Here is a 23,001-nt window from a genome sequence, read left to right on the forward strand (position 1 = left end):
GGAGGCTGCATTTACTCACTGCTGTCACATTCTGAGTCAGTTCATGCAAGGTGAAACAGCAGCCACAGCCATCACACTGGACACTGATTGTAGACAGGCTAAAGAGCATCTCTTATGACTGCAGTCAAGATTTATTCAAGAAGTTTTGCATGTGCCAGTGTAAAAATAACAGAACCCAGAAAGGCTCTGAAACAGTAAATATTAGGGTTATCATAGCTAAACAGTTAGGAACTGAGTCACACAAAAAAGCAGTTACTCGTGCACAGTACAGTTTCAGTAGCAGATTCTAAGTCTGTCCTGCAGCAGCTATAATGACTAAAATATTCTAATTTTTCAGACTATTATACAATTTTCATCACAGTTTAACCACCCAGATACAAAGAAATATTTGTCTTAGCACTCTAATTACAGGTAATAAAACAACTACAGAGCTGCAAAATGCAAATAGCCAGCATGGTTTTGCAGTGCTAGTGTAGATGTTACTCTTTGTTTTTTCTCTTTTTTGGGGGTATATAATACTATTGGTTGTGTGAAGAGAAGTTTAAGCTGAACAAGCCATCATTTCGGCATCAGAAGAACAACACGATTGTTTGACATCCTAGGCATAAAATTTCTCAGAGAGAAGTATTTAATATCCATTTCAGCTGGGAAATCATAAAAATATTTGTCACCCAGACCAAAATGCTTTCTTAGTTTCTTAATAGCTTCCAAATTCTGTCAGATGTTCCATTTACAGTAGAAAATATCAAAGGTAAATTAATTAGTTAAATTAAATTAGGTGATTAATTCTTAGAATTTTGTGGTCTATTCCAGCATCTAAATGTGTTTTACATGCATATTAATTGTAGGATCTCAGTAGGATCCATTACATTAAGTACACTATACCTGTCAGTGATTGGTCACCTATAAAATGAATTTACTTTATCATCTTGAGCTTTCTTCTGCCTTTTCCTGCTGTATCTGGAAACAAGATAGGTAGTTACACAGTGCATGACAAGGTACCTTCTTCTCATAAGATGTGGGCAACAGATAACTGGAAGCACTGAAGGCTCCATGGAAGCAGATGTTAGTTTATATAGACTGACCAAAGGAACGTGTGCCAGTACCTTGACCAGCAGCTGGGCAGTGGTAAGAGGTGGTGGTGGATAAATCTGTGGAATGTTGGTACTGTTCCAGGCTCTGGCTTAACTTTATCTTCAATAAAACTGGAAAAATGAAGCTAAAATTTTCCATGCTCTCAAAATACAAGAAGGTCTATGAGACATAAAAATGTAACAACAGCTAGACATACTTATTTCAGCACAATAGCTGCGTAGCCATCAGAGCATACTGAGTCACCCACTCTTTCATGTATCGCTTGAACATCAATCCAGTTCAGAAAGCAGCAGTTCCTTAGAGGAGCTGCTTTAGTCACACATCATTCCTTGACACTGTGGTTTTTTTCGAAGTGACAGACAGTACAGGGTAGATAACCAGCCCCCTCGTGGTCTGACCAAAGCGCAGGGTCACACATGACTCTGAAGTGACATCGAGGCATATGTAGGTAACACAGCTCTTTACCAGGCTACCATTTTTATGCTGATTTTTTTTTTTTTTCATTCTGCAGAAGCTTTGGTTCTTTCTTCCTAGTTCCTCTTCCATTATGAAGATGTTTCAGAAGCACCAAGAGAACTGGTGCCATAGCAGGAATAAACAGCACTTGAAGAGGTAAAAGCTTCCATTTTTATTGTTTATCCATACAATCACAAAGAGCAAAGAAAGGTATTAGACATATATAAGAATTTGCTATGTCACAAATACTTTTCTTCAGTTGTATATATACACAATAGGTGTCCAACTGAGATTTGCTTATCTATCCATTAGGCTGTGAGGAACAGCACCACAGTCTTAGTATTCTGCAAATAAATGGGGAGGCCCACTAGCATAAGTCAGACATCAGCTGGTGTAGACCAAGAGATAGTAAAAATCCATGCAATTTACTGGTTTAATAAAACATATTCACACAGAAGTGCTACTTTTTATTTTACCAGCTTCACACACTTTAATATGCAGTCCTCCGTGTTTGTGCCATTAAATCGTCCAACTTTGTAGACCATAGCCTCTACAGACTTCTTCCACTCTGCTAATGAGTATCTCCCAGACAACATTCATTTTATTGGCATCCATAAAAGTCCTAGCTTATTTGCTTTGCAAAAGTTAGATCTTTATTGGCTGTGTATGCTTCATTTAGTTAATTAAGAAGTACTCAGCAACAGCCTCGGCTTATCCTGATTTCGTGAGAACTTGCTCTGTGTCCATTTCCAGTGCTTCAGAATTTCAGTTTAGCATGATTTTTTCTATGCATTTTCAAATAGCTTAGAACAATGAAGAACACTAGTGACTAGTAATCAATGAATATTATTTGCTATTATTCACTTTGACATATGTCTGATTGTGCATCTGGTACTTCTTCCAAAACCACTAAAAGACAAAGTCCATGCTTCCCAGAAGCTCATGATACAAACAAGAAATAAATAAAAGTGGAAGTATAATTTGTATAATTAATGAAACTGATTGATTAGGTGACCTACTCATATTCGGAGTCCATGCAAAAGCCTCCGAGGAAGTAATAATTCTGTCTTTTTTTCACTAGTTTTTGAGTACGTAGATAGCAAATGCAATTAAATTAAATACTGTAAAGAAAGGTCATAACTGGAAACTATTGAGCAGGTTTGAAGCATTAAAGATCATATTGGGTATATTTACTCCTCGAAGTATTCATGGAGCAAACACTGTAACAAAATAGCTTTACTGAGCTTGGGAGATACCTTCATGGCAGTTTTCCAGTAACCAAGAGAAAGCTGGTTGAACAAAATAGTCATTCTTGACAGTCGTTCATGATTATTATGCAATGTCAGTACAAATCCATTTCTCTATGAAGCTTACTGTTCTTTCATGTACAATGCCAGGTGTACGGCTGACAGTATTGTGATTTGTTCAATTACCCCAGAACCAATGGTGTAAGCTGAAGGCAAGTTGCATGTTTGTAGCAGGCAGGTTGTTATCAAACCTGTTCTGAAACACAGCAGAGTGTCATGCGGAATGAGGGTCAGTCTACCTCTTCATAGAGGGCACAGATGAACAGGAAAGTATTAATGTCTGCGAATTGTTTCCTGAAAATGTAGAAGACATTGTTTTGAGGACATCTCTAACTGTATGTTTAGCAGATTTTCCATTTTGTAACTTACATAGAAGAAATGGGGGGCCATTTTCTAAACCTATCCAATATATATTAGTACATTTGCCTGTTAGCAGATAGCTGTTTTGCAGATACTTGTTGAATAAGAGTAATACGTAGGCAAATCATTTTATGGGCATAGACTTTGTGCAAGACCAGTGTGGTAGAAGCAGAGGACATGGGGCACATCTAGAGCTCTCCTTTAAACACAACAGCCCATGGTCTTCTGTGCCATCCCCGTAGCACCATCCTTCTCAGTTCATTTCAGCCTAATGTGTTTTGTAACATAGAGAGAATCCAGAGATTTCACCCCACTCTATTGATTTTTTTTTCCTTCTGGCTATTACATCCTTACAGGAAAAAAACTATGTTCATTGACTGCAGTCAAGAATTTCCGTGCCTTTCTTTGTCTTTGACTTGGTTTCAGAAAGATGGAACAAAACCCAGCGATGGCTTTCCTTGCCTGTTTTACATTACTCTGAGTTAGAATATTTTGTTGAAATACTGAAGTGAACAGGAAGCCTCACTCTGCCCCCTGAGGGTATTGCTAATGCATTGATATACATGCTAAAGAAAGATTTGTGTTCTACACAGACCATGGCTTCAAAAATAGTAGCAGCTTTGCAGTACAAAAGGTGCATTGCTCTAAGGGAATGTTCTGCAGTCAATCTGATGACTTCTGTGACCTTTTCCAATGAGATGAGGAAGATCTTAAGACCCATGCATTGCCCCCTCAGTCTCCAGACTTAGAGCTGTTGATGTCTTGTTGAAAGCTCTAGCTGTACATATATACAGCAATTGCTCTCTGACACAAAAGATGGTTTTGAAGACCAGACCAGGCTAGCCACACAGCACCAAATCAACACAAGCTTTAGACCGAGTGACAACAGCACACTAACAAAATATTTTCTGAATTTATCATTAGAAACATTAAGTCAAAAAATAGATTTCTGTGTGCAGTGGTCCATAATTTTAAAGGGTAACATAAAAATCACAGCAAACAAAGCTTATGTATTAGAAATGAGAATTGTTTAATGTCTAAGGCTGAGAAGAACATCTAAGACATCTAGATTGTTTCCTAAGCTCTCCCTCAGATTTCTTGTCTCTCCTGCAGATACTCACTTAAACTGTAGGAAGGTGTTTCAGCAGAATGCTTTAGAGCCCTGGTCCTTTAGTGACTATCAAGCTGGAACACACTGGGGCTCTTCTGGTCTTCGGGGAAAGAGACATAGAGACCTTGGAGCATTGAATGAAAGCAAGCGAATCGGCCAGGACCTGGGAAAAGCGTATCTTCATTTCCCCAGTACTGATCTCCTGTAAGAGTAAAAGACTAGAGAAGTGAAATGGAAAAATTTCTGGTTCCACTGAGTCATAAAGTATCCAAAGTCTTCAGGATAAAAAGACTATAAGGCATAAGACTATGACTTCTCCCAGGCAACGGACAGGACCCAGGGAAATGGCCGCAAGTTGTATCAGAGGAGGTTTAGGTTAGACACGAGGAAAAACTTTTTCTCTCAGAGTGGTCAGGCACTGGAATGGCTGCCCAGAGAGGTCATGGAGTCGCCGTCCCTGGCAGTGTTCAAGAGGCGTCTGGATGAGGAGCTGCGAGATATGGTTTAGTGCTTGTGGTAGCAGTGGTAATGAGAAGACGGTTGGACTAGATGATCTTATAGGTCGTTTCCAACCTTGTGATTCTTTGATTCTATGATTCTATGTGCACGGTGCTGTTGTGCCTTTGTGAGTTATGCCAAAGGAAGACTGCATGAGCTGTAATAGGTCAGGAACCAATGACAAACAGCAGCTTTCATGCTTTGGGAAGCTGAAAACTGTAATAAGCAGTTAGAATTCTCCCTCAGAAATTCTCTTTCATTCATTGGCTTGCTTTAACTGTGCATCCAAAATCTGTACAGAGTTCTGGGGAACATATCTTGCATTCTGACACTTCCAAACTTAAACTGACAGGGTTCAGAAATGTCACTGAATAAAGGAGCATCAACAGAGTGGAGAGGAATATGGGCAATTAGGGCTTTACTCTGACATATTTCTCCAGGCAGGCAGGCTCCACAAAGTCAGAAATGCTGCTTGAGCAGGGTCTAGGACCCCTGTGCAGAAAGCATTTATACACATGCTTTTGATTTGAGCAAGACTTGACCAGGTACTTCAAGTTAAGTGCAGTTTCATGAACTGAAGCTTGATGAATAGTTGCAGGATCAGACCTTTACACCAATCAACTCAAAGCTGCCTTGAAAGACCCTTCACCTCTATGTTTATAATGTTGCCTTCAAGAAAAATCACTATTCAATATAAACTTTGCTTATTTCCCTTTGCAGTGGCATTAAATCCTGAAATTAAATTAATTAGTTGCTAATTTTCACTCTGTAAAAATGTGTTGACACAAGGAATATAATAAACAGCGGTTGGGTCACATAAATAGTGAAGCATTTACCTGACCCTGAGCCATTATTATAATTAGCTCACTCTCATACATTATAGTCTGTTCTTCAATCCAGCGCTCAATGAACATCTGAAAGGACATCCACAAAACAGTACGAGCTCACAGGCCCAGACAGACTGGGAGAAGTGCTTCCATCCTACAATAGCATAGCAGAATGCAGTGGTAAGTCTTTTTAAGCCTTTAAGAACGACTGGAATGGTTGTTATTTCAAGTTACTCTTGTTCTGCAGATTTTTAAGACACCATTTTACAGGAAGATTGGGCATTTCAATCTTCTGTTAGAGCACACAGAAAGATTCAGTACTTGAGTAGCAACAAATATCCAGGATGTGTACAGAACTGCACCCCAAATGCAGTCCTACATGCCAAGAATATATTGTGCTTATTGCCCCTTGTCATAAATTTCCTCTTATTTGAATAACTGGCAATATTTTGGATGGGAAAAAAAAAGATTTAATTTAAAGAAGATTATCAGCTGTTCCGAGTTTTAGAGTCAAACGCCAGATCTTTCCAGCTTTCATGATATAATACAAACAGGTTATTTTTGTAATATGAAGAATTCTGGATTGTTTTTTTCTTTTTTTTTTAAACAAAGGAATACATGACATCATGGACAAACAAATATTGTGTTAGTTTGTTTCTAATAATGGACACATTTTTTAAAGTTAGGATAACAGGAAAAAAAACAAGATAAAAGGAAAAAAAGATGAAGTTAGTGTTGAATGAATTAATAGCAGGCAGGTGGCTGGGTGGGTGTCATGGCAGATAAACACTGAGATGAAGCCAAGGTAATTATAATTATAATCTGGCTAGTATTGCTTTCAGCTGAGGGTATATAAAAACCTCTGTAAGTTAATACTGAGATGTTCTGATCAGCCTCCTTCTCTCCTGCTCCCCCAAAACACAATCCCTCATACATTCAAATTCACATTTTAAGTATATTTATTTTCTGAATATGGTAATCACAGTATTGTTATGAGGGCTATTCTGCTTCAACTAGAGTTCAAGCAACTTTCAGCTCTCCTCATGCAATCCTGGAAAACATCAGTATGTGATCGGCAGAGTCTCTCCTGGCCTCAGTGTTTGTTGGACAGAATTCACCTCTTTCTATCATTCTCTCTTGCAGGCTCTGTCTCTCCTCACTGTGCTATTCACAGGGGTATAAAATGCTCAGGCAAACAGAAGTCAATGGCAGATGTGTCGGCAGCACTTCTTTCTGTAATTTTACTAAATGGATGTAGCCCATAAAAGCAGCCTTAATTAATGGAAACATTTTAAAGGTACTTATAATAAGAATGGAAAAGTTGACAAAAGAAATCTTTAGTAACAAAGTATGCTTAAAAATTACTTTCCTGAAAGTGAAAAAAAAGATCTTATGTACACAAAAACTAAAAAAATATATATTTATTTATTCAAACATCCTAAAAATCTTAGAGGACTTGGGTTTGGGACATGTTTTCTCTTGCTCCTATGTGACAGGGGGAGATGCTTTTACTGTGCCTCAGGGGTCCTTTATTATTTAGAGGTCTGAACCTGAAAGGTGCTGAGTGCTCTCATCTCTCATTGACTTCAATGTCACCCAGCCCTTCAACCAGTTTCAACGGGATCTGGGAGAACACCACATCCCACAGCAGATGTTTTCCCCATGGAGCATCTCCTCCAGTGAATCCCATCTCTAGGAACACCAGGGCCTTCACTTGGATTGAGAAGAGCTCTTAGGAGTGTGCTGAGTTGTATTCATACCAGACAGCACCTCAACAGCATTTCACTAGATGTCTGAAAATTAGTATGTTTTTTGTTTTCTATGGAAGGTGTGACAATGTGTCTTCTTGTTTAAATATTAAGCCATCATTTTGAAAATAATAATAATTTAAGGAAAACCTTACATTAATCTATTCTCAGCAGGCACATAACCTGGACCGTGACAATCATTCAGAAAACAACAATCATTTTCTAAAGCCACCAGTTTATTTTAGCCTATACACATTTTGCATTGTTTTGTTGTGGAAGAGATGCTGGTGGAGAAACCGGGTTTTGTTACATCAATGGAGATGTCTTCCATTAGGAAAATGCCCCCTCAAACACTACCTGACACTGACATTCCAATTCAAAGCAAACTGTCCCTACCATCTGTGACAAAGTCCCTTTAATTCTCCAAACATTTCTCTGTAAAATGCAGCTATTAAGAATAGCCATATATTTTGCTACATTTGTACATTAGAGTTGTTTTCTTTCATTCCTGATTGGGACAGAATCATTGTATTATTAACCCGGAGAAGTTCTCTGTCCTTTTTAATTCCAGAATAATGAAACTCATTGGAATTTGGCGGCACTCAGTCCTGCTGACTAATCTTTGGCAATGGCTAATGGCAATTTTTAATCAAATCTTATTATTAAATCAGAATACATAAAAGATTTAGAAAATGCAAGGTTGCAGCTAGAGGTCATTAGTCATAAGCACAAAAAATAATCAATACAATTATGATTGCTTGAATTGTGCTGGATGGCCCAGGTGGCGTAGTGTGATAATGCAATACCGTCTCACCTCTGGTGTCCAGCTTGCAGCACAGATAACAGCAAGTTTGCTGGTTTCCATCTCATTCCATTAAAAGGAATCCAACCAAATGGGTAAAATGAAATTCTTAGCCACCGTAAAGTAAATTTTCAGTTATTCCAGATTTACCACTCACTTAACTACAGTTTGTTTATCCATATCTCTTCTAAAATTAAGATACTGCATTGGGTAATGGGAATAAGCTAGGAACGCTCACTTTACTAAACTGTTAACAGCTTAACCTACTGTTAATCACTGTAGTGCAAGTAGGAAGTAATTGAAAAGATTCATATTGATACTAACAATGGCAGAACTGCATTGTTGAGAATTTCCTTTTCAGTATGGGTACTGAGGTTGCCTTCTCGTTCTTGTCTTAGGAATGTATTTAAGAAAGGATCCTCAAGAGGAAAAAAAGGACTAGGAAGGGCTAAAAAAAGGGAGAGTGTGGGTAGCAGGTGGAGCTACAAGCAATGTGTGAAAAAGCTGCACTTCATCCTAATAAATGAATTTTCCATCTCAAACTGGAGTTAACTCAATGGCACCAGAAAAGTTTATACCAGCTGTGAATCTGGCTCTACTGGCAAGCGTTCAAGCAAAAATATTACCATCCGCTAGCATTTACTTTCCAAAAGACATGCTTTTATTTATCTCTTTTTAACAAAATTATTGGCTTTCCTCCAGCGTTAGGCAATTTCTTAAGAATTTCACCCATGGTATCTACCTGGACAAGAAGCTGGTGTCTCTCCCCTCTCAATGAACACTGAAAAATGCTTGATTACCAGTAGAGGTCAATATCTGGGGCTTTATACATCAGGAGTATTACACTTACTGAGAATTTAAATATTTCCTTAAATGCTTATTTTGGAGAGAATTTTCTCATACCAAAATGTTCTCATATCACTTTGTGTCATTGTATTCCTTGCACTAAAGACACATCCACCCTCAAAAGCAAGCACAGGAAATTCCAACACTACAAAAACTTTGTTCATATAAAGGTGAGATTTTGGCCTGACAGGCCAATAAAAAAGTGGCTGCTCCTGAATTTATTTATTTATTTATTTATTTACATATACTAAAAAATACTCCATTTTTCTTATATAATATTCAGTCTTGTGTATCTTCGTGCACATGTATAAGAAATAAAAATTCACATAGCAAGCTACCAACCATATAGACATAATTGCTTCTGGAAATATTGTACTTGAAGACATTTTCACATCAGCTGAATGTGTTCGAGTATCATCATAACATGGTGTTTACACCAGATTAATACCATGTGCTGTGTGGGAATTATGTCAGGTTATAAATGGAAATACAGTATAGAATCTGAAATTCAGAAGTATGGTAGAGTCTGATTTCTTTTAAAGTGCTGTTAATCAAGAAGAGCACAAGTACACATGTCTGAATAACAGTGCTTTCAGTTTACCCTGATATAGTGAGCGTAGAACCCAATTCCAGCTGCCCTTGAGTTTTATTAAACAAGTCATAAAAATATCTAATTACAATTATTCCTGCATAATAGTAATGGACTAACGAATTCATTAAAGCAAACAGGAGTGCTGCTACAAAACCACGGTGAGCCCCCCAGTCTGATGAGAATTCTTCTTCTAGCTTTTTTTCTCCCAAAATGGTGCCACTTCTTCATGGCTCCTCTAGGCCTCTTTTGATGCTGTCAACACATTTCAACTCAACACTGAAAGCACTTGTTTTATCTGCATTTTACTCACTACCTAAATAGTTTAACAGTTGTCGAGAGGGTCAGGAATAAAAGCACAAAAAAGTGGGAAAAGACATGAAGAATGTGGCAGCAGAATGAGACTAAATTGAAAATTGAGTTAAAAACAGATGAAGAAAACAAATTAAGCAGTAATTTGAGTAAACTGAGTACCAAAACCAGTGCAATCCAAGGGAGCTTTCCACTGATTTCAATCAGACCTCTGGGGAACAAAGGTGTGGAGATTAATGACATTGAGAGAGATGGCATCATTATCACAACATACCTTAGCAAAGTGGGGATGTATGACTGCAGGAAGGTTTACCAAGGGAACGTCTTCCAGCACTGCCAAAGAAGAGGCAAGCTCCTTCGTTGGGTAGGAAGACGGGCTCAGAAGACAGGCAGTTGCATAAAATTGGCACTGGGCTCCACATATCCATCCATAAGGCTTATTAGCTTTGTGTTGAACCAGGCCAGAGCAGGAGCATGGCAGAATCAGGTCTCGCCCCCATGTATTATTTTCAGACTGCCTAAAACAAGGAGAACACCTGATTCCTTGGCCAGATCCCTAAATTGATACTCAAGTTCTTCTGAAAAGACCACATTGCTCAGGTTAGTAGCTGGGAAAAGGAAAAGGAAAAGGAAAAGGAAAAGGAAAAGGAAAAGGAAAAGGAAAAGGAAAAGGAAAAGGAAAAGGAAAAGGAAAAGGAAAAGGAAAAGGAAAAGGAAAAGGAAGAAGAAAAAGAAAAGGAAAAGGAAAATATGCCAACACAGAGTTATAGCTCTGAGTCCAAATGAGACTGACTGAGCAATATTATGGGAGAAGATTTCTGAAAATTACAGTATGTGAAAAGATCTCAAAAGTAAAGGGTACATTAATCCCTCATAAAGTGTAATTCGAGTTTAAAGATAATTTTCATCTTAGAGTGGGTATGCATGTTGTAGGATCATAGCTTCTTGTGTAAGTAGTGAAATATCTGCAGGGTATTCTATGGAATGGCACAGTAAGTTGTCCCCTGTATTTTCCATTAAAACATGCTACATGTTCATGTTATTCACATAAACATTACCTAACTCTCAGTGATGACAGATTGCCATTTTGATTAAAAATTTAAGGGCATGCTGTTGGTTTGACCCTGATTCATCTACTGAGTAGGACGTGATATCTTTTGAGCTAATGTAGCTCTAAGCAGATTAATATATATATATACTTGTATAAATATATACTCACACACATATAAAAATATATCTGTACATAAAAAACAGTGTTGGAGGACTGAATGAAGGAGAGCATTAACTCTCTCTTTGCGCAGGCCCTATTAATATGAAAATTAGTGTAATATGATTAACTGCTCCTTTTAACACCAAAGAGTGAGTCTTGAGAGATTATTTTGCAAGATGATAACATTTCCCTATCCGGTTTGTAACCCTAGGGAAAACTGAAAAAATGTGGATTTTGATTTGAACAATAATGAAATGGTAAGTGATATAGCTTTGCTGTCTTATAATGACTGTATTAATTTGCAAGCTGGAGTGCTAAACCAGAATGGAGGTGCTTGAGGAGATATGCCTGTTATCTAGGCAACAGTTAATATGATGAAAAAGCTATTTAGAAGCAGCTCCATGTTTTTATCATAAATATAACTTTAATTCCTTGAGAATCTCCATAAAGTCCTGGTAGAATGTAATAAATGCAACATAATCTAAAAGAGAAGACTGTCATTTATAACCATTCCCAATATTAGTTATGGATCTTTTAAAGTTTGAAAGCACTTTCTATAAGAAAATCTATCCCATATATTCCATCCTATATTACTTTCCAGTTTAGAAAAATGACTTAACTGTGATAAAGAGATTCAATTTTTACCTTTTGCTTGCTTTTGAGTTAGCATGGCAGACCTTATCTATTAATTTGCCAGTGAGAATCTCTCTTCAATTGTGCTTTTTTCCCCCCAAAAGTGAAAAAGTCTTTTCAATTTTAATTTCAGTGTAGGAAAGAAGTGCTCCACAAGCAGATGACAAAATGGAACTATATGCAGACTGATGTTTTATCACCAGACTAAAAATGCAAAGCTTCTTTCAATACAGTGCTCTTATGATTGTCAGAATTTTTTATTACTGATATTTATATGTGATGAGGCTGAAGAAGGACTTTTATTAACTGGTGAGACTATACAGATTTCATGTCACAGTTACTGAAGCTAAATTTAATTTGGCAAGGCTGGAAACCATAGCCAATTTTTCTGTAGCAATAGCTAATTTCAGCCTTTGGAAAATAATATTTTTAAAGTTTCTTGGAGGTCAGTCTAGGGGCCTGAGAAATGAAGGACTGAACCAAGAAATAAACACAGGGCTATACTGAGTTTCCCACAACATACAATTCAGACCTCAGTCAGAACCTCCCCAGTCCAGCCTCTTCATGGCACTCATGTTTTGCCACATCTTGTGTTGCATCGCAGTGAAGATATACTGGCACACTCTGCACACATCTTTGTTTGGGCAAATGATGCTGTATTGAGGAAAGAAGAGATTGAAGAGTAGCCTTTACACAACACAGCGTGTTGCCAGCATCTGGCACAGGCTAGCAGGCTGATGTTCTGGGACAATATTTAAGAAGGCAGTGTCGGTTGGTCTTGCCCAGATGCACAGAGCAGACAGGAATTTTTTTTCTCAGTTTTTGTATGGAGAGCTGAATGAATTTTAAGTATAGGCATTTTCGTAAGAACAGTTCAGGAGCTTGGTGTACTCATGAGGCAGATGTTGTTTGCAATAGGCTAAAACATGTGATACTGTTGTACAGTCTGAAGGCAAGTGTGTTGTTACCAAATAGTGGTGCAACACGGGTAAATGAGAAGGTAAATAAGTATTTCTCAAGGCAGGGGAACACAAATCTTTCTGGGTAAAGACAAGGAGTAACATCATTTCTCAAGGAAGGGTTGGATTCTCTAGTCCTGCTTAAAGTAAATACAGGGAGACAAAAATAAGGTTTTTTTTTGGTAAGCACTAGAACATTTTATTGTAGTTTTTCCTCCACGTGACAGTGGCACAAAAATGTGCTGTTATATGTTGAGATAGACTTCTAACTTTAAAGAGGAAAAGGTTTTGGGGAAAGTATGGGAAATATTAAAATATATGACTACTGTTTACTTTTTTTAAGCAAGTATAAAATACTTCTAATCAGCCCTTGACTTACAATCACTGAAAACATGAATATTATAAGAGGAGAACTTCTCTGCTATCTATCCACATAAGTAGTTACTCTAACAAGGAGCTGTCTTCCTTTCTATGAGGGTTGCTCTGAAAGTAAAGCATCCTATATTATAAGGTTGGCCCATCACATCAGAGGTGGATGGTGATGGTATGGCAGTAGACATTGAACCTTCCTGCCAGTATTCCATTACATTTTACTGCTGTGTGACTGCAGCAGAGGGGCAGTCTGACAAAATGGCATCTGACACAGAAGTGCATGTCATTGAATTCCTCCGTGTGAAAAAAAGTGGCACCCAGTGACATTAATCAATGCTTGCTGAATGCTGATGAAGACCAAACAGTGAGTGTTAGCACAGTGAGGCAATGAGTGATGTGTTTCAGCAGTAGCAACAGTGACAGTGGGTCATCTCCACTGGTGTAGCTCTTCGAAAGCACGACATGCAAGCTCCTGTTCATCGCTGACAAAAATGCATAGCAAATGGTGGTGACTATGTTGAAAAAACAGTGTTTTGTAGCTGAAAGTTTTCTCTATCAAATAGTGTTATTGTGATCTTTGTATACGTTGTAGTTTCCATGGAAATAAATAGAAGGCATTACTTTTGGAGCAACCTACACATATATTGTGCATGCTAACATCATAGACACAGATTTTTGCATCACACAACAAGATTTTGCCCTCTCCTGAGACAGAACTGACACAATGGAGAATCTGAGGGAATCTGAAGGGTGTTCTCCCCACACCGGTATTTTCCTTTAAAAGGCTGCCTGAGTTAAGGCAGCAGGAAGGAAGTTTTTTTTCTGTTGAGCTTTTGTCTTCAGAATGCCTTCATTTGTGTGCAGATTACAGGATGTTATGGCGTTGGCTATGTCAATATTGTCTGAGTGCATTCTTAAACCCTGTAGCTCTAAGCAGGTAGAAGTCTGTCTGTAGCTAAATGATAAGACTCTATCTTCAGTAAGTATAATAACATCATCCACACACACATACAGATGGCTACAGAAGAGTGATGAGACATTTGTTTTGCCAAATATAGAACCTAATGAAAGAAATCACGGGTTCTACATTTTAGCGCCTGAGACTTTCAATCTTTGAACTTCTGAGTTCAGGTGCTGGCTCTAGAAAAATTCAGGTTTAGCCCTTCCTTCCTCCACTAAAATCCTAGGGCTCGAACATATACAAATCTTGGCACGGGTTTCAATTTAAAGAGAAACATTTTTCTTCTGTTAATTTTGTGCCTTTCCTTCAGCGGAGGGAAAGTTTTGATTATGACAGGGAACACAGTCATCCCAGAAAGGTTTTGGAAAAAAAAAATTCTCTTAAGTTTAAAATATTTTGCAAAACTCACTTCCATCAAGGCTCTTTCATCACTGCTATTAAAATATATGTCACCATTTTCATTTTGGTTTGCATTTCATTATGCAAAAAAAAGAATTCATAAACTGCTGTCATTTCTTTCCACTGCCAATTTCTCAGCTGGTATAAACCACCATCATTCCAGCTTGGTAACGCTGCAGTGCATCCAGCTCTGGATCTGGCTCCTGCTTTCCATTAATTGTGATACAGGGTAACTGAATGAAATTCTGTGGCCTGTGTTTTATAGGTAGTTAGACTTGATGCTCTAATGGTCCCTCTTCTGCCTTAAAATTCTATGAATCTAATGAAAATTGTGTGTGCATCAAGGGGAAAATACGCCTATTTACCATACAAAATTCTTGTGCCTCATTTCACAAGAAGCCAGGATTTCTTTTCACAGTATTGATAATTATATTACAAACAGTATTTAGCACATGAAATTAATAAATCTTTTGCTTCCTCGTTTACACCCGTTTCCCATATTGTATTAGTAACTGCACATTAGCTAATCAGCAGGTTGAGGGGAAAGCTGCCAAAAGCAGATCTGATAATTGGCAGCATTCAAACAATCATAGCAGGAAACTTTACACTTCCTGCAGACAAGGCTACTGAAGAAGACAATGCTGAGATATAACTTTAGGGGAAAAGAATTAGGATGTTTAGTGCTTTCATGTTTAATGATCTCTTGAAAAAACTGAATTCCCAGCTCATGGGAGGCACAGGTATTTTGCAGAGATACAACATAGATAACCACTGAACACTGGCAAAGGAAGTTTTGATAGCCTAGTGATCAACTAGAAGCGTTCATGAGATTTGTTCTCTGCCAAGTTTTACAAGCTATTGAATATACCTTTTTATTTATCTATATCCATATATGGCATAGTCATTACTGTAATAGGCAAGAACTTGACACATTTATCAGCACAACATTGCCCTGAGATAAATATCAACAAATCCATCCCACTGGTGGCAATTTTAAACACACGTCAGCTGAGTTTTAGACCTACTCAAGACTTCAGGTGATTTAGATGAGATTTAAAACAAAATTCAATGTTCTCATTTTCCACTCATCTATTGCTTAGCTTTGGCACTATCTAAATTCTTTCAAGTGTTAGAAGTTACCCAAATTTCCTCAGATATTCTCCTTTTAGGCATAGATAGAAACACTGCAGTCTTTACAGTGGGAAGAAGCTGTAGCTCTTTGGTCAAAGAAGTTCAACCTTCAGCATTATCCACCACTAAGCATCGTTCATTTATCTCATTCTTGGCAGCATTCTTGCTGATATTTTACCTCAAATACCTTCCAGATCAAGTACAGCATGAATGGCTGTAGAACAGCAGAGCTGAAGATCTCCCACTTCTCCTCACATCTGAGTTGACTCAGGCTCTGTGGGCAAACATACCTGTGAGTTTCTTTCACAGAGAGGAACAATTTCAACAGGAAAAAGTGAAATGCTCTTACTTCAAAATAGCCTGCATCTGGAGGAGAACAGTTCTAAAGAGATAGCAGAGAAACAAATAAACAAAAATAAAAATGAGGACAAAAATAAAAAATAAAAATGAATGCAAGATTATAAATCGCCATAGGATTCATACATTTCCTGTATCTTAATATATAAAATGTGCAATTCCTACAAATTGGGTATTTAAGAAACGTCCTTGGCAGTAAGTGGTTTTTACTGCTTCTCCCTACCACTAATGGCTGTTCTATGTACTCTGCCTCTTCACAAAGAACCATCAAATTCTCCTTCCAAACAAGCAAGTATTTAATTTTAACCACACTGTGAAATAAGGGTTTTGTGCAGGCCAAAAATTTGGTACAAGTCCTGAATGTAAAACTGTGGCAAAACAAATGAGAGAATTTCAAATGGCAGAGGGAGAAAAGTACTACATCCTGTATCATCAACTCACCTGTCCTCTTCACCATTCCTACTGTTTTTATTCAATCCTTGAACTGTGTTCCCACTCCATGCACACACAGAAGTCAAAAATAAAGATGCATCCAATCTTCAGGCAGGAAAAACTTAAATAAATACAAAAAAGTATAAAAACAATGATAGAACACTAAGAACTAAAGAATAGTTTCAAATAGTCTGAGAAGTTTAGTAAGATATACTGAAAGTGACAGAGAAGGAAGAAGTAAGGTCCAGTCAAAGCTTTGCAACCAAACTGCCTTTGTAGCCATTGAAGGCAGATACACTCCTCAGGAGATGTGATTTTGGTGGTAATTTGTGATACCTGCACTTCCTTAGAATACAATCAGCATCTGCTCATGACTACTGAATTTCACTCTTACTATCTCCTTTACTGATCTGAAGCTCTTTGGGCTATGTAGGAATCTCAAATTCTGGGGCTGTCTGGAATGCACTCAAGGAATAAATAGCCTCAAAATTAATGGAAAACGAGCCCAAAATTTTGCACATTTTCTTTCTACTAACTGCTGACTTCTTCAAGCCATCAAGCATGGGAAGAACTCAAAGGATATGCTTACTACTACAGAATATTAAAAGCAGCAAGAAAATGCAGGAAAATCCCACCCTTGAGGTAATCCCTAATTTGACCAAAAAAAAAAAAATCTTTTGCTTTTACTTTCAGTACAAGCAGATCAGAACCCTCTGGTAAACCATGTGTTTTGCGGATTAAATCTTCACTTTTCCAAGGTCGCACAGCAAAATGGAATAATAGTCTTCCCCTACAAATTTCAGATTTATCATTTAATTAATTGACTTTGGCAGTTGGCACACAACCTTTAAAAAAAAAAAAAACATTCTGAAATGTCAGCCTTGAAGGGGGAAAAAAAAATCATTTGATGAATTTAATCTAAGTGCCAACCAAAGCACAAATGTTCCCTGTGGACCCGTTACAACACTGGAGTTCACAACTGATTGCTTGGGAATGAGCAAACTAATGCAGCAAAATATTTACTAGCTAAGTAGATGTAGCTTAATATATACACTCTACTCGCCAGATATTTACACCTGTATCCTATAAAACACTGAAATCTTCAGACTTGTTAAATTAATTAATTTAATTAAGGTAAATAAATAGAAATCCAGGTTGCTGTTTTCCCAAATAAGAAGTTTCACAGGCTGAGTGTGTTCATTTATGATTTTGATTTTTTCTTGTTGTTTTGTTTTTTTTTTTTTTTTTTTACAAATGTGAGAAACCACAAAAAGTTGTTCTCCTGCTTCCTGCATATACATGTCGTGCAAATTATATATAGTCTACTGGATAGTCTTCAGCAGTGAACTTCAGGTACCATCTGTACATATTTCTGGCACTATTTATTTGCAATTAACCAGGGCCTTATGTTTTATCCCCTGCAACTTAAAGTCTTAAATGCTGGAGGAGGTAATTTTAGCAGAAGGGAATACTGAAGCCAGCATCAGGCTTTCTAATGAGCAAAACCTATCCTGTTACTCCCTATTTAAACCACTGCGACTGAGAAAGATTGCTTTTCCTAGGTAAAAAAAAAAAAAATTGTCTTGGCAGAAAAGAAAAAAAAAGTTTTAATAGCACCTGCAAGTGCAGATTAAATCATTTGTAACGATTCATTAAACTTGATGTCTCAGATACTGCACCAGTGAAAACAAGCTCCGCTGATTTCACCAGAACATGAGGACTTAACTAAGAGGCAATGGTAATTTACCCCAGGTGACCCAAGGTGTCCGGTCACATAATAACCCTTTCATCCCTTGGAGCTTCTCTCCAGGTCAATGTTGAAATAGAAGAACCTGTAAGAAAGCAGACACTGATGTGATGAAGTACCAGAAGCTTCACTGATGCTGGAGTCTGTTTCTCCTTCGCTTCACCCACCACACTCATCCCACCCCACCCATAAACGGGTAGAACAGAAACTGCACATCCTGAAACTTGCAGATGCACTCATCTATCTGCAGAGGCATCCAGCTTAGGGAGAACAATTAAGAGAAATGCTGCAGGTTCAGAAAAATCCCACTATTCACAAAATCACATGAACTATGTGTGGGTTCCCATATGAGTAGTAGTAGTCTAAAGATACAGCAAGTGAGGTAGAGCTATGAGCCATGGGGACATTACCAATGAAGGAACAGGCAGAAAAAATGCAGACTGCAACATCTATCAGCTAAATTGCTGCTCTGCTTCTAAAATATGGGACTAAATTGGGCAGGCAGCAAATAGATTGTGACAACTCGGTGTACCTCAATACTTCATAGCTCTACTTTCAGTAACGCTATTTCAGTGTCCTAAATGCTGAGTGATGGATGCTTTAGCACCCTTCCCAGAAACACCCACCTGTGATGGTAAGATTGGTGGAAATGACTTGTGATGATGAAAATATAAACACTTCATCCCAGCCATTGGTCACATTCTCCTAAATTGAGTGAAATTCTCTGAAACTCACTAGTATACAAGTACCTCTGTGTGTGAGCATGTATAAAGTGAGTGAGGGTGTGGGTGGGGAAAATATGTGTGGTACAGAACGAATAAAACAGAAAACCCCAACTCTCTCTCTTTTCATGCGCAAGGAAAGTCAGTCTATTCATGTCAGTGCAGTACTTCTGAAACAAACAAACAGGAAAAGAGGGAAAAAATATTTCTCTCCAGTTTTGATACCATCCCTGAAAGCTGGTGAAGAATTATGTACCAGCACAATAAGAAGAAGGAACTGATGAGTTGTACAACAAGGAGAACATGAACAAACATTAATACAAAACAGTGAGTGAAGAAGTGATGAGGATTAATGAAATGTGAAAGCCTGGTTAAATTAAATCAGCGCAGCACAGAAGAATGTAACTAAACCACAAAATACGGGTTTCATCATTTCATGGAAATACATTTTACCATCTTCTGGCACAAATTTAACAGAACTGAGAGAGAGACCCAGAGGCTCTGAATTCCCCCCCTTCTTCTTAAACTCAGTAGCACCACAGGGCACAATGTGCGAGGTGTGACAGGGAAGCAGTGGCACTGCTCTGAACTGCTCTGAACATCTCCCACCACAGTCACAGAAACTGCTGCCAGCTGCCATGCACATTTATGTGTACACTCCACATATTGTATTGATTACAAACAAGAATAACTGAATGTATCTTCCAGTTCCTGAAATAACACAGGAGCAATTTTGCTGGGTCAGACTGAGCATTCTTACAGTTTTTTCTCTCATTCCCTGCAATGGATCTAGAGGATTGTAAAAGAAAAGGACAAATACATACTCATTGTTTCCAATTGAATCACTTATGTTGTCATGCTTTGTTTTCTGATATATTTATTCCACCAACCTGTATAGTTAATTTCTATGTATCTTTAAACCTTTTTTTGCATTCATGTGTTTACAAGTTGCTCAGCCCAACTACACACTTGGTTTCAAACCCAACATCTAAGAGTCATATAATCTTTTGAGTTGGAAGGAACATTTAAAGGTCATCCATCCAGCTCCCCTGCAGTTCCCCTGCAAGGAAGAAGGGACATCTAGAATTAGTTACAGTTGATGTCTACTAGTTCCTCTGCTGCAAGAAGGGCTGAATTATCTTTCCCTATTCCCCTTCCCAGTGCCTTTCATTATCTCAGGGACTTCCATCAATTCATCCTTTCTGCCCATTCCATACATTTGACTGTCTTTCTTGCCCTCAGCTGTACAGAACTCTGGGCTGAAGTTTTCAGAGAACCCAAAAATCTTTTATTCTGGGAGATAAGAGCCAATCTACTAAGAGCATTACTAAATATCTAAAGTTAGCATCACTTTATGCTTATTATTATATACTTGCCATATTGTAACACAATCAGTATCATCGTATCCTTTACAACTCTTTACAGCATGTACTTTTCCTAATAGCTTTGTATTATTTGTTACTTCAGTATTTTCTCTGCCAGATATTTTTTCTAACAGGTCTTTGCATACATCTTTTGGGGACTTCACTAATAAACTATGACTGGAAAAGCTGACCTTCTATTCCTATTCTTTTAATTAGCTCTTATGGAGGAGCAGCAAAAGAAGAGAATCGGATACATGAAATATTGGAGAACAGTCTGTGATGATGAAGCGCTCTTTGTCTCAACATGTAATATACATGAAACAAACTGGCAAATCTGCACTATTCCTTATTTGCACTTCTTATGGTGCCTGAGATTGTAAGCTTCACAAAATAGTTTCTTCCTGAAACACCCAGCATTTCAAAACTAAGGAACTCTGATCCAGCAGACAAGAGTATGAAAAGGAAAAGGGAAGAGGGAAAAAGGAAGAGGGAAAACCATTCTTTTGATGGCCTTATTTCCTTCCTCATGAGCATGCCTCACTGGCTAGATACAGTATGCACTACGGTTTCACTCCATGATGGAGTTTCCAACTACAGCTCCTGCTTTCGTCTTCAAAAATACCTGCAGAACATATGCAAAAAACATCTATTCTCCATTCTTGTAATCTCCTTTTTTTGGAGCTGCATAATGTTTGAGTTCAGAAGAAAGATAATATCTGGGGTCCATATGCTACTGAAAGTAGTTTAACTCATAATTTAAATCTACATTTTTAGAAATGCTTACTTCTTTCCAATTTCCCCTCTATAGAAAATGCCAGTGTACCCATTTGAAGGGAACAAGCACTTCCCAGCCCATTTCTATTCTCGGCTCTTGATCATTATTAATTGATCTTGTAAATGGACAGAACCCTTTAGGGGCATTACATGATCAGTAAACTGCATTGGAAAGCCATAACGTGATACCATGAAGTATGAGGACTGCTCTGAAAGTAATGCCTCCTATTTTATAATATTGGCCCACAAAGTCAGAAGCAAATGTTGATGGTATGGCAGTAGATGTTGAACCTTTCCACAAATAATCCATTATGTTTTGTTGCTGTGTGACAGATGGAGCAGAGGGGCTGTCTGACAAAATGGAGTCTGACATGGAAAGGCACATGAAGCAAAGGTGTAGAACTGAACTCTTCCATGTGGAAAAAATGGAACCCACTGACATTCGTTGATGTTTGTTGAATATTTATGGAGACCAAACAGTGGATGTGAGGGCTGTGAGGTGGTCGGTGATTCTATTCCTCTTCTCACAAAAATAACCTACCACATTCATGAAGATAATGATCTTTTTTAACCCTGTAGGTCATTCCCTACATAGGCTCCTGGTTCCTCCCCATGACAGGACCAGTGGAACCGGTGGTGCTGCTTCAGTGGAACCAGTCATGTTACTTCTCGTCATGTCTTTCTTAGTCCTTAAGAGAGGCCCAAGTGGCAAAGAAGCTGCTGACCAGAAGTTATCAGGAATGAGATGAGATGAAAATATGATAGAGAAAAAAATTGTGACTGCTGCCTTCTCTATATCTTATTTTTCATTTTGTAGTGAAATATTGAAGTAGCGCTGGTTTTGGCTTTTTTTTCCTTACTTTTATTTTTTAAGAATTTTTTTTTTATATATTGCCAACTTTCCAAGACTCTTCTTTTTAGATGAATATTTCTTTCCTTCCACATTTGCATGTCTTGTGCCAGAAACCAAAAAGAGGAAAGGAAACCTGGTCTTTTGCCCTGTTTTGTATGTTTGCATGTGTATTTAAGATTTTTCCTTTTCTAATTAGAAACATACATAATAGCAGCCCAGTAGGATTTAAATTTTCTTAGGGTACGTAGTTAAAATGGATACTCAGGCCTGGTATAAGCTTATTTTTTTAGTCATCCACCTCCAAAGTATATGTTTGTAATAATCTGTGAAGATACAGTATGGCAGTTTCCCTACTATCACTCAATAGTTTTTTACCCCATTATCAAGGAATAGTAGTAATCCCTAGGAGCAAGGAAGTCCAGAAGCTATACCTGACATTGCCCAAAATGCATGGCAAATTAAGTCCAATCTGGACGTCACGTTTGGAATAGATAGTTACTTTCCATCACATCTCTATCATTGCTAGTTGATTCACATTTGTCTTTCCAATCCAATGTGAGCAAATTCATGAGAAAACCTAATCAGAAAGCATAGCATGGCACTGGCAAATGTCTGAATGAGATAGGCGACCTATCTGTTCCTCCTTCAACTCTAGCATGCATGAGATTTATTCATGAATAAAGCTTTATGACTGTTCACTGCACTGCCATCACAGCACCCACATATAACTTTAAGACAGTTCTGCCAGATACGGATGGTCAGCGAATGGAGAGAAAGGCTGTGGGTCGGTATTGGGTACCATGGTCAAAGGAGACTCTTGTGAAAGAATATTCCTTTGTTTTAGAGGCACGCTACTTCCTTTCCACATGCAAAATGGAAAGAATAGTTTCTAAATAGTTTGAAGAGTCTTTCATAAATCTCATTTATACTGGCCTGATATTGGTTACTTAAATAGTCCTTGTTATAAAGCACTCTTTTAACAACAATAGCAGTGCTTGGCATAGCAAACACATCTAGCTGCTCCATGGGCATTACTGCCATGATAATATCATTGATCTGTAAAATAAAGATAAACCTTGAAAATAAGTAGCAATGCTTCTTCTTCAGAGTTATGCTTAATGAAGAATACTTTTCAT

At 37.9% G+C, this 23,001-nt stretch overlaps 1 long non-coding RNA gene across 1 annotated transcript; it reads right to left on the reverse strand.

The window, feature by feature from the left end:
* Positions 1-1,618: 1,618 nt before the first annotated feature.
* Positions 1,619-18,673, reverse strand: LOC104909992 (uncharacterized). Its single transcript, XR_014881598.1, has 5 exons — positions 18,153-18,673; positions 16,415-16,526; positions 15,795-15,890; positions 4,340-4,531; positions 1,619-3,152 (listed from the first exon to the last, which is right to left on the reverse strand). It is a non-coding gene; the product is annotated as an uncharacterized LOC104909992 (long non-coding RNA).
* Between the last annotated feature and the right edge of the window lie 4,328 nt (positions 18,674-23,001).

This window comes from Meleagris gallopavo, chromosome 2 (assembly GCF_905368555.1).
Source record: "Meleagris gallopavo chromosome 2, MGAL_WU_HG_1.1, whole genome shotgun sequence".
In the NCBI taxonomy this organism is placed as follows: domain Eukaryota; kingdom Metazoa; phylum Chordata; class Aves; order Galliformes; family Phasianidae; genus Meleagris; species Meleagris gallopavo.